This window comes from Anopheles funestus, unplaced genomic scaffold, assembly GCF_943734845.2.
Source record: "Anopheles funestus unplaced genomic scaffold, idAnoFuneDA-416_04 scaffold_75_ctg1, whole genome shotgun sequence".
NCBI classification, from domain to species: domain Eukaryota; kingdom Metazoa; phylum Arthropoda; class Insecta; order Diptera; family Culicidae; genus Anopheles; species Anopheles funestus.
In genome coordinates, this window is record NW_026045317.1 from 83,417 (window position 1) to 99,072 (window position 15,656).

The following is a 15,656-nucleotide window of genomic DNA, read 5'->3' on the forward strand; positions in this document are numbered from 1 at the left end:
GCCGAGACACCTTAGCCAAGACACTTTAGCCAAGACACCTTAGCCGAGACACATTAGCCAAGACACCTTAGCCAAGACACATTAGCCAAGACACCTTAGCCAAGACACCTTAGCCAAGACACCTTAGCCAAGACACCTTAGCCAAGACACCTTAGCCAAGACACCTTAGCCAAGACACATTAGCCAAGACACCTTAGCCAAGACACCTTAGCCAAGACACATTAGCCGAGACACCTTAGCCAAGACACCTTAGCCAAGACACCTTAGCCGAGACACATTAGCCAAGACACCTTAGCCAAGACACATTAGCCAAGACACCTTAGCCAAGACACATTAGCCAAGACACCTTAGCCAAGACACCTTAGCCAAGACACCTTAGCCAAGACACTTTAGCCGAGACACATTGGCCAAGACACCTTAGCCAAGACACTTTAGCCAAGACACATTAGCCAAGACACCTTAGCCAAGACACCTTAGCCGAGACACATTAGCCAAGACACCTAAGCCAAGACACCTTAGCCAAGACACATTAGCCAAGACACCTTAGCCAAGACACCTTAGCCGAGACACATTAGCCAAGACACCTTAGCCAAGACACCTTAGCCAAGACACCTTAGCCAAGACACCTTAGCCAAGAAACATTAGCCAAGACACCTTAGCCAAGAAACATTAGCCGAGACACCTTAGCCAAGACACCTTAGCCAAGACACCTTAGCCGAGACACATTAGCCAAGACACCTTAGCCAAGACACATTAGCCAAGACACCTTAGCCAAGACACATTAGCCAAGACACCTTAGCCAAGACACCTTAGCCAAGACACCTTAGCCAAGACACCTTAGCCAAGACACTTTAGCCGAGACACATTGGCCAAGACACCTTAGCCAAGACACTTTAGCCAAGACACATTAGCCAAGACACCTTAGCCAAGACACCTTAGCCGAGACACATTAGCCAAGACACCTAAGCCAAGACACCTTAGCCAAGACACATTAGCCAAGACACCTTAGCCAAGACACCTTAGCCGAGACAAATTAGCCAAGACACCTTAGCCAAGACACCTTAGCCAAGACACCTTAGCCAAGACACCTTAGCCAAGACACCTTAGCCAAGACACCTTAGCCAAGAAACATTAGCCAAGACACCTTAGCCGAGACACCTTAGCCAAGACACTTTAGCCAAGACACCTTAGCCGAGACACATTAGCCAAGACACCTTAGCCAAGACACATTAGCCAAGACACCTTAGCCAAGACACCTTAGCCAAGACACCTTAGCCAAGACACCTTAGCCAAGACACCTTAGCCAAGACACCTTAGCCAAGACACATTAGCCAAGACACCTTAGCCAAGACACCTTAGCCAAGACACATTAGCCGAGACACCTTAGCCAAGACACCTTAGCCAAGACACATTAGCCAAGACACATTAGCCAAGACACCTTAGCCAAGACACTTTAGCCAAGACACATTAGCCAAGACACATTAGCCAAGACACCTTAGCCAAGACACCTTAGCCAAGACACTTTAGCCAAGACACATTAGCCAAGACACATTAGCCAAGACACCTTAGCCACGACACCTTAGCCAAGACACATTAGCCGAGACACATTAGCCAAGACACATTAGCCAAGACACCTTAGCCAAGACACATTAGCCAAGACACCTTAGCCAAGACACCTTAGCCAAGACACATTAGCCAAGACACCTTAGCCAAGACACCTTAGCCAAGACACCTTAGCCAAGACACCTTAGCCAAGACACTTTAGCCGAGACACATTGGCCAAGACACCTTAGCCAAGACACTTTAGCCAAGACACATTAGCCAAGACACCTTAGCCAAGACACCTTAGCCGAGACACATTAGCCAAGACACCTAAGCCAAGACACCTTAGCCAAGACACATTAGCCAAGACACCTTAGCCAAGACACCTTAGCCGAGACACATTAGCCAAGACACCTTAGCCGAGACACCTTAGCCAAGACACTTTAGCCAAGACACCTTAGCCGAGACACATTAGCCAAGACACCTTAGCCAAGACACATTAGCCAAGACACCTTAGCCAAGACACCTTAGCCAAGACACCTTAGCCAAGACACCTTAGCCAAGACACCTTAGCCAAGACACCTTAGCCAAGACACATTAGCCAAGACACCTTAGCCAAGACACCTTAGCCAAGACACATTAGCCGAGACACCTTAGCCAAGACACCTTAGCCAAGACACCTTAGCCGAGACACATTAGCCAAGACACCTTAGCCAAGACACTTTAGCCAAGACACATTAGCCAAGACACATTAGCCAAGACACCTAAGCCAAGACACCTTAGCCAAGACACATTAGCCGAGACACCTTAGCCAAGACACCTTAGCCAAGACACCTTAGCCAAGACACCTTAGCCAAGACACCTTAGCCAAAACACATTAGCCAAGACACCTTAGCTAAGACACCTTAGCCAAGACACATTAGCCGAGACACCTTAGCCAAGACACCTTAGCCAAGACACCTTAGCCGAGACACATTAGCCAAGACACCTTAGCCAAGACACTTTAGCCAAGACACATTAGCCAAGACACTTTAGCCAAGACACCTTAGCCAAGACACCTTAGCCAAGACACATTAGCCGAGACACATTAGCCGAGACACATTAGCCAAGACACCTTAGCCAAGACACCTTAGCCAAGACACCTTAGCCAAGACACCTTAGCCAAGACACTTTAGCCGAGACACATTAGCCAAGACACCTTAGCCAAGACACCTTAGCCAAGACACCTTAGCCAAGACACATTAGCCAAGACACCTTTGCCAAGACACCTTAGCCAAGACACCTTAGCCAAGACACCTTAGCCAAGACACATTAGCCAAGACACCTTAGCCAAAACACATTAGCCAAGACACCTTAGCTAAGACACCTTAGCCAAGACACCTTAGCCGAGACACCTTAGCCAAGACACCTTAGCCAAGACACCTTAGCCGAGACACATTAGCCAAGACACCTTAGCCAAGACACATTAGCCAAGACACCTTAGCCAAGACACCTTAGCCAAGACACATTAGCCAAGACACCTTAGCCAAGACACCTTAGCCGAGACACATTAGCCAAGACACATTAGCCAAGTTACATTAGCCAAGACACCTTAGCCAAGACACCTTAGCCAAGACACCTTAGCCAAGACACCTTAGCCAAGACACCTTAGCCAAGACACCTTAGCCAAGACACCTTAGCCAAGACACTTTAGCCAAGACACCTTAGCCAAGACACCTTAGCCAAGACACTTTAGCCGAGACACATTAGCCAAGACACCTTAGCCAAGACACTTTAGCCAAGACACATTAGCCAAGACACCTTAGCCAAGACACCTTAGCCGAGACACATTAGCCAAGACACTTAAGCCAAGACACTTTAGCCAAGACACATTAGCCAAGACACCTTAGCCAAGACACCTTAGCCAAGACACATTAGCCAAGACACCTTAGCCAAGACACCTTAGCCGAGACACATTAGCCAAGACACTTTAGCCAAGACACCTTAGCCGAGACACATTAGCCAAGACACCTTAGCCAAGACACCTTAGCCAAGACACCTTAGCCAAGACACCTTAGCCTAGACACTTTAGCCGAGACACATTAGCCGAGACACCTTAGCCAAGACACCTTAGCCAAGACACCTTAGCCAAGACACCTTAGCCAAGACACCTTAGCCGAGACACATTAGCCAAGACACATTAGCCAAGACACATTAGCCAAGACACCTTAGCCAAGACACCTTAGCCAAGACACATTAGCCGAGACACCTTAGCCAAGACACCTTAGCCAAGACACCTTAGCCAAGACACATTAGCCGAGACACATTAGCCAAGACACATTAGCCAAGACACATAAGCCAAGACACCTTAGCCAAGACACATTAGCCGAGACACATTAGCCAAGACACCTTAGCCAAGACACCTTAGCCAAGACACATTAGCCGAGACACATTAGCCAAGACACCTTAGCCAAGACACCTTAGCCAAGACACCTTAGCCAAGACACCTTAGCCAAGACACCTTAGCCAAGACACTTTAGCCGAGACACATTAGCCAAGATACTTTAGCCAAGACACATTAGCCAAGACACCTTAGTCAAGACACCTTAGCCAAGACACGTTAGCCGAGACACATTAGCCAAGACACATTAGCCGAGACACATTAGCCAAGACACATTAGCCAAGACACCTTAGCCAAGACACTTTAGCCGAGACACATTAGCCAAGACACCTTAGCCAAGACACCTTAGCCAAGACACCTTAGCCAAGACACATTAGCCAAGACACCTTTGCCAAGACACATTGGCCAAGACACCTTAGCCAAGACACCTTAGCCAAGACACCTTAGCCAAGACACATTAGCCAAGACACCTTAGCCAAAACACATTAGCCAAGACACCTTAGCTAAGACACCTTAGCCAAGACACCTTAGCCGAGACACCTTAGCCAAGACACCTTAGCCAAGACACCTTAGCCGAGACACATTAGCCAAGACACCTTAGCCAAGACACTTTAGTCAAGACACATTAGCCAAGACACCTTAGCCAAGACACCTTAGCCGAGACACATTAGCCAAGACACCTTAGCCAAGACACATTAGCCAAGACACCTTAGCCAAGACACCTTAGCCAAGACACCTTAGCCAAGACACCTTAGCCAAGACACTTTAGCCAAGACACCTTAGCCAAGACACCTTAGCCAAGACACTTTAGCCAAGACACCTTAGCCAAGACACCTTAGCCAAGACACTTTAGCCGAGACACATTAGCCAAGACACCTTAGCCAAGACACTTTAGCCAAGACACCTTAGCCGAGACACATTAGCCAAGACACCTTAGCCAAGACACTTTAGTCAAGACACATTAGCCAAGACACCTTAGCCAAGACACCTTAGATGAGACACATTAGCCAAGACACCTTAGCCAAGACACATTAGCCAAGACACCTTAGCCAAGACACCTTAGCCAAGACACCTTAGCCAAGACACCTTAGCCAAGACACCTTAGCCAAGACACCTTAGCCAAGACACTTTAGCCAAGACACCTTAGCCAAGACACCTTAGCCAAGACACTTTAGCCGAGACACATTAGCCAAGACACCTTAGCCAAGACACTTTAGCCAAGACACATTAGCCAAGACACCTTAGCCAAGACACCTTAGCCGAGACACATTAGCCAAGACACTTAAGCCAAGACACTTTAGCCAAGACACATTAGCCAAGACACCTTAGCCAAGACACCTTAGCCAAGACACATTAGCCAAGACACCTTAGCCAAGACACCTTAGCCGAGACACATTAGCCAAGACACTTTAGCCAAGACACCTTAGCCGAGACACATTAGCCAAGACACCTTAGCCAAGACACCTTAGCCAAGACACCTTAGCCTAGACACTTTAGCCGAGACACATTAGCCGAGACACCTTAGCCAAGACACCTTAGCCAAGACACCTTAGCCAAGACACCTTAGCAAAGACACCTTAGCCGAGACACATTAGCCAAGACACATTAGCCAAGACACATTAGCCAAGACACCTTAGCCAAGACACCTTAGCCAAGACACATTAGCCGAGACACCTTAGCCAAGACACCTTAGCCAAGACACCTTAGCCAAGACACATTAGCCGAGACACATTAGCCAAGACACATTAGCCAAGACACATAAGCCAAGACACCTTAGCCAAGACACATTAGCCGAGACACATTAGCCAAGACACCTTAGCCAAGACACCTTAGCCAAGACACATTACCCGAGACACATTAGCCAAGACACCTTAGCCAAGACACCTTAGCCAAGACACCTTAGCCAAGACACCTTAGCCAAGACACCTTAGCCAAGACACTTTAGCCGAGACACATTAGCCAAGACACTTTAGCCAAGACACATTAGCCAAGACACATTAGTCAAGACACCTTAGCCAAGACACATTAGCCGAGACACATTAGCCAAGACACCTTAGCCAAGACACCTTAGCTAAGACACCTTAGCCAAGACACCTTAGCCAAGACACCTTAGCCAAGACACCTTAGCCAAGACACCTTAGCCAAGACACCTTAGCCAAGACACCTTAGCCAAGACACTTTAGCCGAGACACATTAGCCAAGACACCTAAGCCAAGACACTTTAGCCAAGACACATTAGCCAAGACACCTTAGCCAAGACACATTAGCCAAGACACATTAGCCAAGACACCTTAGCCAAGACACTTTAGCCAAGACACATTAGCCGAGACACATTAGCCAAGACACCTTAGCCAAGACACCTTAGCCAAGACACCTTAGCCAAGACACCTTAGCCAAGACACCTTAGCCAAGACACTTTAGCCGAGACACATTAGCCAAGACACCTTAGCCAAGACACTTTAGCCAAGACACATTAGCCAAGACACCTTAGCCAAGACACCTTAGCCAAGACACATTAGCCAAGACACCTAAGCCAAGACACTTTAGCCAAGACACATTAGCCAAGACACCTTAGCCAAGACACCTTAGCCGAGACACATTAGCCAAGACACCTTAGCCAAGACACCTTAGCCAAGACACCTTAGCCAAGACACCTTAGCCAAGACACCTTAGCCAAGACACCTTAGCCAAGACACCTTAGCCAAGACACCTTAGCCAAGACACCTTAGCCAAGACACCTTAGCTAAGACACCTTAGCCAAGACACTTTAGCCGAGACACATTAGCCAAGACACCTTAGCCAAGACACCTTAGCCAAGACACCTTAGCCAAGACACATTAGCCAAGACACCTTTGCCAAGACACATTGGCCAAGACACCTTAGCCAAGACACCTTAGCCAAGACACCTTAGCCAAGACACATTAGCCAAGACACCTTAGCCAAAACACATTAGCCAAGACACCTTAGCTAAGACACCTTAGCCAAGACACCTTAGCCAAGACACCTTAGCCAAGACACTTTAGCCGAGACACATTAGCCAAGACACCTTAGCCAAGACACTTTAGCCAAGACACATTAGCCAAGACACCTTAGCCAAGACACCTTAGCCAAGACACATTAGCCAAGACACCTAAGCCAAGACACTTTAGCCAAGACACATTAGCCAAGACACCTTAGCCAAGACACCTTAGCCAAGACACATTAGCCAAGACACCTTAGCCAAGACACCTTAGCCAAGACACCTTAGCCAAGACACCTTAGCCAAGACACCTTAGCCAAGACACCTTAGCCAAGACACCTTAGCCAAGACACCTTAGCCAAGACACCTTAGCCAAGACACTTTAGCCGAGACACATTAGCCAAGACACCTTAGCCAAGACACCTTAGCCAAGACACCTTAGCCAAGACACATTAGCCAAGACACCTTTGCCAAGACACATTGGCCAAGACACCTTAGCCAAGACACCTTAGCCAAGACACCTTAGCCAAGACACATTAGCCAAGACACCTTAGCCAAAACACATTAGCCAAGACACCTTAGCCAAGACACCTTAGCCAAGACACCTTAGCCGAGACACCTTAGCCAAGACACCTTAGCCAAGACACCTTAGCCGAGACACATTAGCCAAGACACCTTAGCCAAGACACTTTAGTCAAGACACATTAGCCAAGACACCTTAGCCAAGACACCTTAGCCGAGACACATTAGCCAAGACACATTAGCCAAGACACCTTAGCCAAGACACATTAGCCAAGACACATTAGCCAAGACACCTTAGCCAAGACACATTAGCCAAGACACCTTAGCCAAGACACCTTAGCCAAGACACCTTAGCCAAGACACCTTAGCCAAGACACCTTAGCCAAGACACCTTAGCCAAGACACCTTAGCCAAGACACTTTAGCCGAGACACATTAGCCAAGACACTTTAGCCGAGACACATTAGCCGAGACACATTAGCCAAGACACCTTAGCCAAGACACATTAGCCAAGACACATTAGCCAAGACACCTTAGCCAAGACACATTAGCCAAGACACCTTAGCCAAGACACCTTAGCCAAGACACCTTAGCCAAGACACATTAGCCAAGACACCTTAGCCAAGACACATTAGCCAAGACACATTAGCCAAGACACCTTAGCCAAGACACCTTAGCCAAGACACATTACCCGAGACACATTAGCCAAGACACCTTAGCCAAGACACCTTAGCCAAGACACCTTAGCCAAGACACCTTAGCCAAGACACCTTAGCCAAGACACTTTAGCCGAGACACATTAGCCAAGACACTTTAGCCGAGACACATTAGCCAAGACACATTAGCCAAGACACCTTAGCCAAGACACATTAGCCAAGACACATTAGCCAAGACACCTTAGCCAAGACACATTAGCCAAGACACCTTAGCCAAGACACCTTAGCCAAGACACCTTAGCCAAGACACCTTAGCCAAGACACCTTAGCCAAGACACCTTAGCCAAGACACCTTAGCCAAGACACTTTAGCCAAGACACCTTAGCCAAGACACCTTAGCCAAGACACTTTAGCCGAGACACATTAGCCAAGACACCTTAGCCAAGACACTTTAGCCAAGACACATTAGCCAAGACACCTTAGCCAAGACACCTTACCCGAGACACATTAGCCAAGACACTTAAGCCAAGACACTTTAGCCAAGACACATTAGCCAAGACACCTTAGCCAAGACACCTTAGCCAAGACACATTAGCCAAGACACCTTAGCCAAGACACCTTAGCCGAGACACATTAGCCAAGACACCTTAGCCAAGACACCTTAGCCGAGACACATTAGCCAAGACACCTTAGCCAAGACACCTTAGCCAAGACACCTTAGCCAAGACACCTTAGCCTAGACACTTTAGCCGAGACACATTAGCCGAGACACCTTAGCCAAGACACCTTAGCCAAGACACCTTAGCCAAGACACCTTAGCCAAGACACCTTAGCCGAGACACATTAGCCAAGACACATTAGCCAAGACACATTAGCCAAGACACCTTAGCCAAGACACCTTAGCCAAGACACATTAGCCGAGACACCTTAGCCAAGACACCTTAGCCAAGACACCTTAGCCAAGACACATTAGCCGAGACACATTAGCCAAGACACATTAGCCAAGACACATAAGCCAAGACACCTTAGCCAAGACACATTAGCCGAGACACATTAGCCAAGACACCTTAGCCAAGACACCTTAGCCAAGACACCTTAGCCAAGACACTTTAGCCGAGACACATTAGCCAAGACACTTTAGCCAAGACACATTAGCCAAGACACCTTAGTCAAGACACCTTAGCCAAGACACATTAGCCGAGACACATTAGCCAAGACACATTAGCCGAGACACATTAGCCAAGACACATTAGCCAAGACACCTTAGCCAAGACACTTTAGCCGAGACACATTAGCCAAGACACCTTAGCCAAGACACCTTAGCCAAGACACCTTAGCCAAGACACTTTAGCCGAGACACATTAGCCAAGACACCTAAGCCAAGACACTTTAGCCAAGACACATTAGCCAAGACACCTTAGCCAAGACACATTAGCCAAGACACATTAGCCAAGACACCTTAGCCAAGACACTTTAGCCAAGACACATTAGCCGAGACACATTAGCCAAGACACCTTAGCCAAGACACCTTAGCCAAGACACCTTAGCCAAGACACCTTAGCCAAGACACTTTAGCCGAGACACATTAGCCAAGACACCTTAGCCAAGACACTTTAGCCAAGACACATTAGCCAAGACACCTTAGCCAAGACACCTTAGCCAAGACACATTAGCCAAGACACCTTAGCCAAGACACCTTAGCCAAGACACTTTAGCCGAGACACATTAGCCAAGACACATTAGCCAAGACACCTTAGCCAAAACACATTAGCCAAGACACCTTAGCTAAGACACCTTAGCCAAGACACCTTAGCCGAGACACCTTAGCCAAGACACCTTAGCCAAGACACCTTAGCCGAGACACATTAGCCAAGACACCTTAGCCAAGACACCTTAGCCAAGACACCTTAGCCAAGACACCTTAGCCAAGACACATTAGCCAAGACACATTGGCCAAGACACCTTAGCCAAGACACCTTAGCCAAGACACCTTAGCCAAGACACCTTAGCCAAGACACCTTAGCCAAAACACATTAGCCAAGACACCTTAGCTAAGACACCTTAGCCAAGACACCTTAGCCGAGACACCTTAGCCAAGACACCTTAGCCAAGACACCTTAGCCGAGACACATTAGCCAAGACACCTTAGCCAAGACACTTTAGTCAACACTTAAGCCAAGACACCTTAGCCAAGACACCTTAGCCGAGACACATTAGCCAAGACACCTTAGCCAAGACACCTTAGCCGAGACACATTAGCCAAGACACCTTAGCCAAAACACATTAGCCAAGACACCTTAGCTAAGACACCTTAGCCAAGACACCTTAGCCGAGACACCTTAGCCAAGACACCTTAGCCAAGACACCTTAGCCGAGACACATTAGCCAAGACACCTTAGCCAAGACACTTTAGTCAAGACACATTAGCCAAGACACCTTAGCCAAGACACCTTAGCCGAGACACATTAGCCAAGACACCTTAGCCAAGACACATTAGCCAAGACACCTTAGCCAAGACACCTTAGCCAAGACACCTTAGCCAAGACACCTTAGCCAAGACACCTTAGCCAAGACACCTTAGCCAAGACACATTAGCCAAGACACCTTAGCCAAAACACATTAGCCAAGACACCTTAGCTAAGACACCTTAGCCAAGACACCTTAGCCGAGACACCTTAGCCAAGACACCTTAGCCAAGACACCTTAGCCGAGACACCTTAGCCAAGACACCTTAGCCAAGACACCTTAGCCGAGACACATTAGCCAAGACACCTTAGCCAAGACACCTTAGCCAAGACACATTGGCCAAGACACCTTAGCCAAGACACCTTAGCCAAGACACCTTAGCCAAGACACATTAGCCAAGACACCTTAGCCAAAACACATTAGCCAAGACACCTTAGCTAAGACACCTTAGCCAAGACACCTTAGCCGAGACACCTTAGCCAAGACACCTTAGCCGAGACACCTTAGCCGAGACACATTAGCCAAGACACTTTAGTCAAGACACATTAGCCAAGACACCTTAGCCAAGACACCTTAGCCGAGACACATTAGCCAAGACACCTTAGCCAAGACACCTTAGCCAAGACACTTTAGTCAAGACACATTAGCCAAGACACCTTAGCCAAGACACCTTAGCCGAGACACATTAGCCAAGACACCTTAGCCAAGACACATTAGCCAAGACACCTTAGCCAAGACACCTTAGCCAAGACACCTTAGCCAAGACACCTTAGCCAAGACACCTTAGCCAAGACACCTTAGCCAAGACACCTTAGCCAAGACACTTTAGCCAAGACACCTTAGCCAAGACACCTTAGCCAAGACACTTTAGCCGAGACACATTAGCCAAGACACCTTAGCCAAGACACTTTAGCCAAGACACCTTAGCCGAGACACATTAGCCAAGACACCTTAGCTAAGACACTTTAGTCAAGACACATTAGCCAAGACACCTTAGCCAAGACACCTTAGCCGAGACACATTAGCCAAGACACCTTAGCCAAGACACATTAGCCAAGACACCTTAGCCAAGACACCTTAGCCAAGACACCTTAGCCAAGACACCTTAGCCAAGACACCTTAGCCAAGACACCTTAGCCAAGACACCTTAGCCAAGACACTTTAGCCAAGACACCTTAGCCAAGACACCTTAGCCAAGACACTTTAGCCGAGACACATTAGCCAAGACACCTTAGCCAAGACACTTTAGCCAAGACACATTAGCCAAGACACCTTAGCCAAGACACCTTAGCCGAGACACATTAGCCAAGACACTTAAGCCAAGACACTTTAGCCAAGACACATTAGCCAAGACACCTTAGCCAAGACACCTTAGCCAAGACACATTAGCCAAGACACCTTAGCCAAGACACCTTAGCCGAGACACATTAGCCAAGACACTTTAGCCAAGACACCTTAGCCGAGACACATTAGCCAAGACACCTTAGCCAAGACACCTTAGCCAAGACACCTTAGCCAAGACACCTTAGCCTAGACACTTTAGCCGAGACACATTAGCCGAGACACCTTAGCCAAGACACCTTAGCCAAGACACCTTAGCCAAGACACATTAGCCGAGACACATTAGCCAAGACACATTAGCCAAGACACATAAGCCAAGACACCTTAGCCAAGACACATTAGCCGAGACACATTAGCCAAGACACCTTAGCCAAGACACCTTAGCCAAGACACATTAGCCGAGACACATTAGCCAAGACACCTTAGCCAAGACACCTTAGCCGAGACACATTAGCCAAGACACCTTAGCTAAGACACTTTAGTCAAGACACATTAGCCAAGACACCTTAGCCAAGACACCTTAGCCGAGACACATTAGCCAAGACACCTTAGCCAAGACACATTAGCCAAGACACCTTAGCCAAGACACCTTAGCCAAGACACCTTAGCCAAGACACCTTAGCCAAGACACCTTAGCCAAGACACCTTAGCCAAGACACCTTAGCCAAGACACTTTAGCCAAGACACCTTAGCCAAGACACCTTAGCCAAGACACTTTAGCCGAGACACATTAGCCAAGACACCTTAGCCAAGACACTTTAGCCAAGACACATTAGCCAAGACACCTTAGCCAAGACACCTTAGCCGAGACACATTAGCCAAGACACTTAAGCCAAGACACTTTAGCCAAGACACATTAGCCAAGACACCTTAGCCAAGACACCTTAGCCAAGACACATTAGCCAAGACACCTTAGCCAAGACACCTTAGCCGAGACACATTAGCCAAGACACTTTAGCCAAGACACCTTAGCCGAGACACATTAGCCAAGACACCTTAGCCAAGACACCTTAGCCAAGACACCTTAGCCAAGACACCTTAGCCTAGACACTTTAGCCGAGACACATTAGCCGAGACACCTTAGCCAAGACACCTTAGCCAAGACACCTTAGCCAAGACACATTAGCCAAGACACATTAGCCAAGACACATTAGCCAAGACACCTTAGCCAAGACACCTTAGCCAAGACACATTAGCCGAGACACCTTAGCCAAGACACCTTAGCCAAGACACCTTAGCCAAGACACATTAGCCGAGACACATTAGCCAAGACACATTAGCCAAGACACATAAGCCAAGACACCTTAGCCAAGACACATTAGCCGAGACACATTAGCCAAGACACCTTAGCCAAGACACCTTAGCCAAGACACATTAGCCGAGACACATTAGCCAAGACACCTTAGCCAAGACACCTTAGCCAAGACACCTTAGCCAAGACACCTTAGCCAAGACACCTTAGCCAAGACACCTTAGCCAAGACACTTTAGCCGAGACACATTAGCCAAGACACTTTGGCCAAGACACATTAGCCAAGACACATTAGTCAAGACACCTTAGCCAAGACACATTAGCCGAGACACATTAGCCAAGACACCTTAGCCAAGACACCTTAGCTAAGACACCTTAGCCAAGACACCTTAGCAAAGACACCTTAGCCAAGACACCTTAGCCAAGACACCTTAGCCAAGACACCTTAGCCAAGACACTTTAGCCGAGACACATTAGCCAAGACACCTAAGCCAAGACACTTTAGCCAAGACACATTAGCCAAGACACCTTAGCCAAGACACATTAGCCAAGACACATTAGCCAAGACACCTTAGCCAAGACACTTTAGCCAAGACACATTAGCCGAGACACATTAGCCAAGACACCTTAGCCAAGACACCTTAGCCAAGACACCTTAGCCAAGACACCTTAGCCAAGACACCTTAGCTAAGACACTTTAGCCGAGACACATTAGCCAAGACACCTTAGCCAAGACACTTTAGCCAAGACACATTAGCCAAGACACCTTAGCCAAGACACCTTAGCCAAGACACATTAGCCAAGACACCTAAGCCGAGACACTTTAGCCAAGACACATTAGCCAAGACACCTTAGCCAAGACACCTTAGCCAAGACACATTAGCCAAGACACCTTAGCCAAGACACCTTAGCCAAGACACCTTAGCCAAGACACCTTAGCCAAGACACCTTAGCCAAGACACCTTAGCCAAGACACCTTAGCCAAGACACCTTAGCCAAGACACCTTAGCTAAGACACCTTAGCCAAGACACTTTAGCCGAGACACATTAGCCAAGACACCTTAGCCAAGACACCTTAGCCAAGACACCTTAGCCAAGACACATTAGCCAAGACACCTTTGCCAAGACACATTTGCCAAGACACCTTAGCCAAGACACCTTAGCCAAGACACCTTAGCCAAGACACATTAGCCAAGACACCTTAGCCAAAACACATTAGCCAAGACACCTTAGCTAAGACACCTTAGCCAAGACACCTTAGCCAAGACACCTTAGCCAAGACACTTTAGCCGAGACACATTAGCCAAGACACCTTAGCCAAGACACTTTAGCCAAGACACATTAGCCAAGACACCTTAGCCAAGACACCTTAGCCAAGACACATTAGCCAAGACACCTAAGCCAAGACACTTTAGCCAAGACACATTAGCCAAGACACCTTAGCCAAGACACCTTAGCCAAGACACATTAGCCAAGACACCTTAGCCAAGACACCTTAGCCAAGACACCTTAGCCAAGACACCTTAGCCAAGACACCTTAGCCAAGACACCTTAGCCAAGACACCTTAGCCAAGACACCTTAGCCAAGACACCTTAGCCAAGACACCTTAGCCAAGACACCTTAGCCAAGACACCTTAGCCAAGACACTTTAGCCGAGACACATTAGCCAAGACACCTTAGCCAAGACACCTTAGCCAAGACACATTAGCCAAGACACCTTTGCCAAGACACATTGGCCAAGACACCTTAGCCAAGACACCTTAGCCAAGACACCTTAGCCAAGACACATTAGCCAAGACACCTTAGCCAAAACACATTAGCCAAGACACCTTAGCTAAGACACCTTAGCCAAGACACCTTAGCCGAGACACCTTAGCCAAGACACCTTAGCCAAGACACCTTAGCCGAGACACATTAGCCAAGACACCTTAGCCAAGACACTTTAGTCAAGACACATTAGCCAAGACACCTTAGCCAAGACACCTTAGCCGAGACACATTAGCCAAGACACCTTAGCCAAGACACATTAGCCAAGACACCTTAGCCAAGACACCTTAGCCAAGACACCTTAGCCAAGACACCTTAGCCAAGACACCTTAGCCAAGACACCTTAGCCAAGACACCTTAGCCAAGACACTTTAGCCAAGACACCTTAGCCAAGACACCTTAGCCAAGACACTTTAGCCGAGACACATTAGCCAAGACACCTTAGCCAAGACACTTTAGCCAAGACACATTAGCCAAGACACCTTAGCCAAGACACCTTAGCCGAGACACATTAGCCAAGACACTTAAGCCAAGACACTTTAGCCAAGACACATTAGCCAAGACACCTTAGCCAAGACACCTTAGCCAAGACACATTAGCCAAGACACCTTAGCCAAGACACCTTAGCCGAGACACATTAGCCAAGACACTTTAGCCAAGACACCTTAGCCGAGACACATTAGCCAAGACACCTTAGCCAAGACACCTAAGCCAAGACACCTTAGCCAAGACACCTTAGCCTAGACACTTTAGCCGAGACACATTAGCCGAG

General features: G+C 47.9%; 1 long non-coding RNA gene across 1 annotated transcript in view; it reads right to left on the reverse strand.

Moving 5' to 3' along the window:
* Positions 1 to 3,580: 3,580 nt before the first annotated feature.
* Positions 3,581 to 15,656, reverse strand: part of LOC125774356 (uncharacterized) — a 47,201-nt gene continuing 35,125 nt past the window's right edge. Inside the window, exons 8-9 of the long non-coding RNA XR_007420840.1 lie at positions 4,883 to 5,176; positions 3,581 to 4,000 (exon numbers count right to left, since the gene is read on the reverse strand). This is a non-coding gene — a long non-coding RNA (uncharacterized LOC125774356). The remainder of the gene's footprint in view (positions 4,001 to 4,882; positions 5,177 to 15,656) is intronic.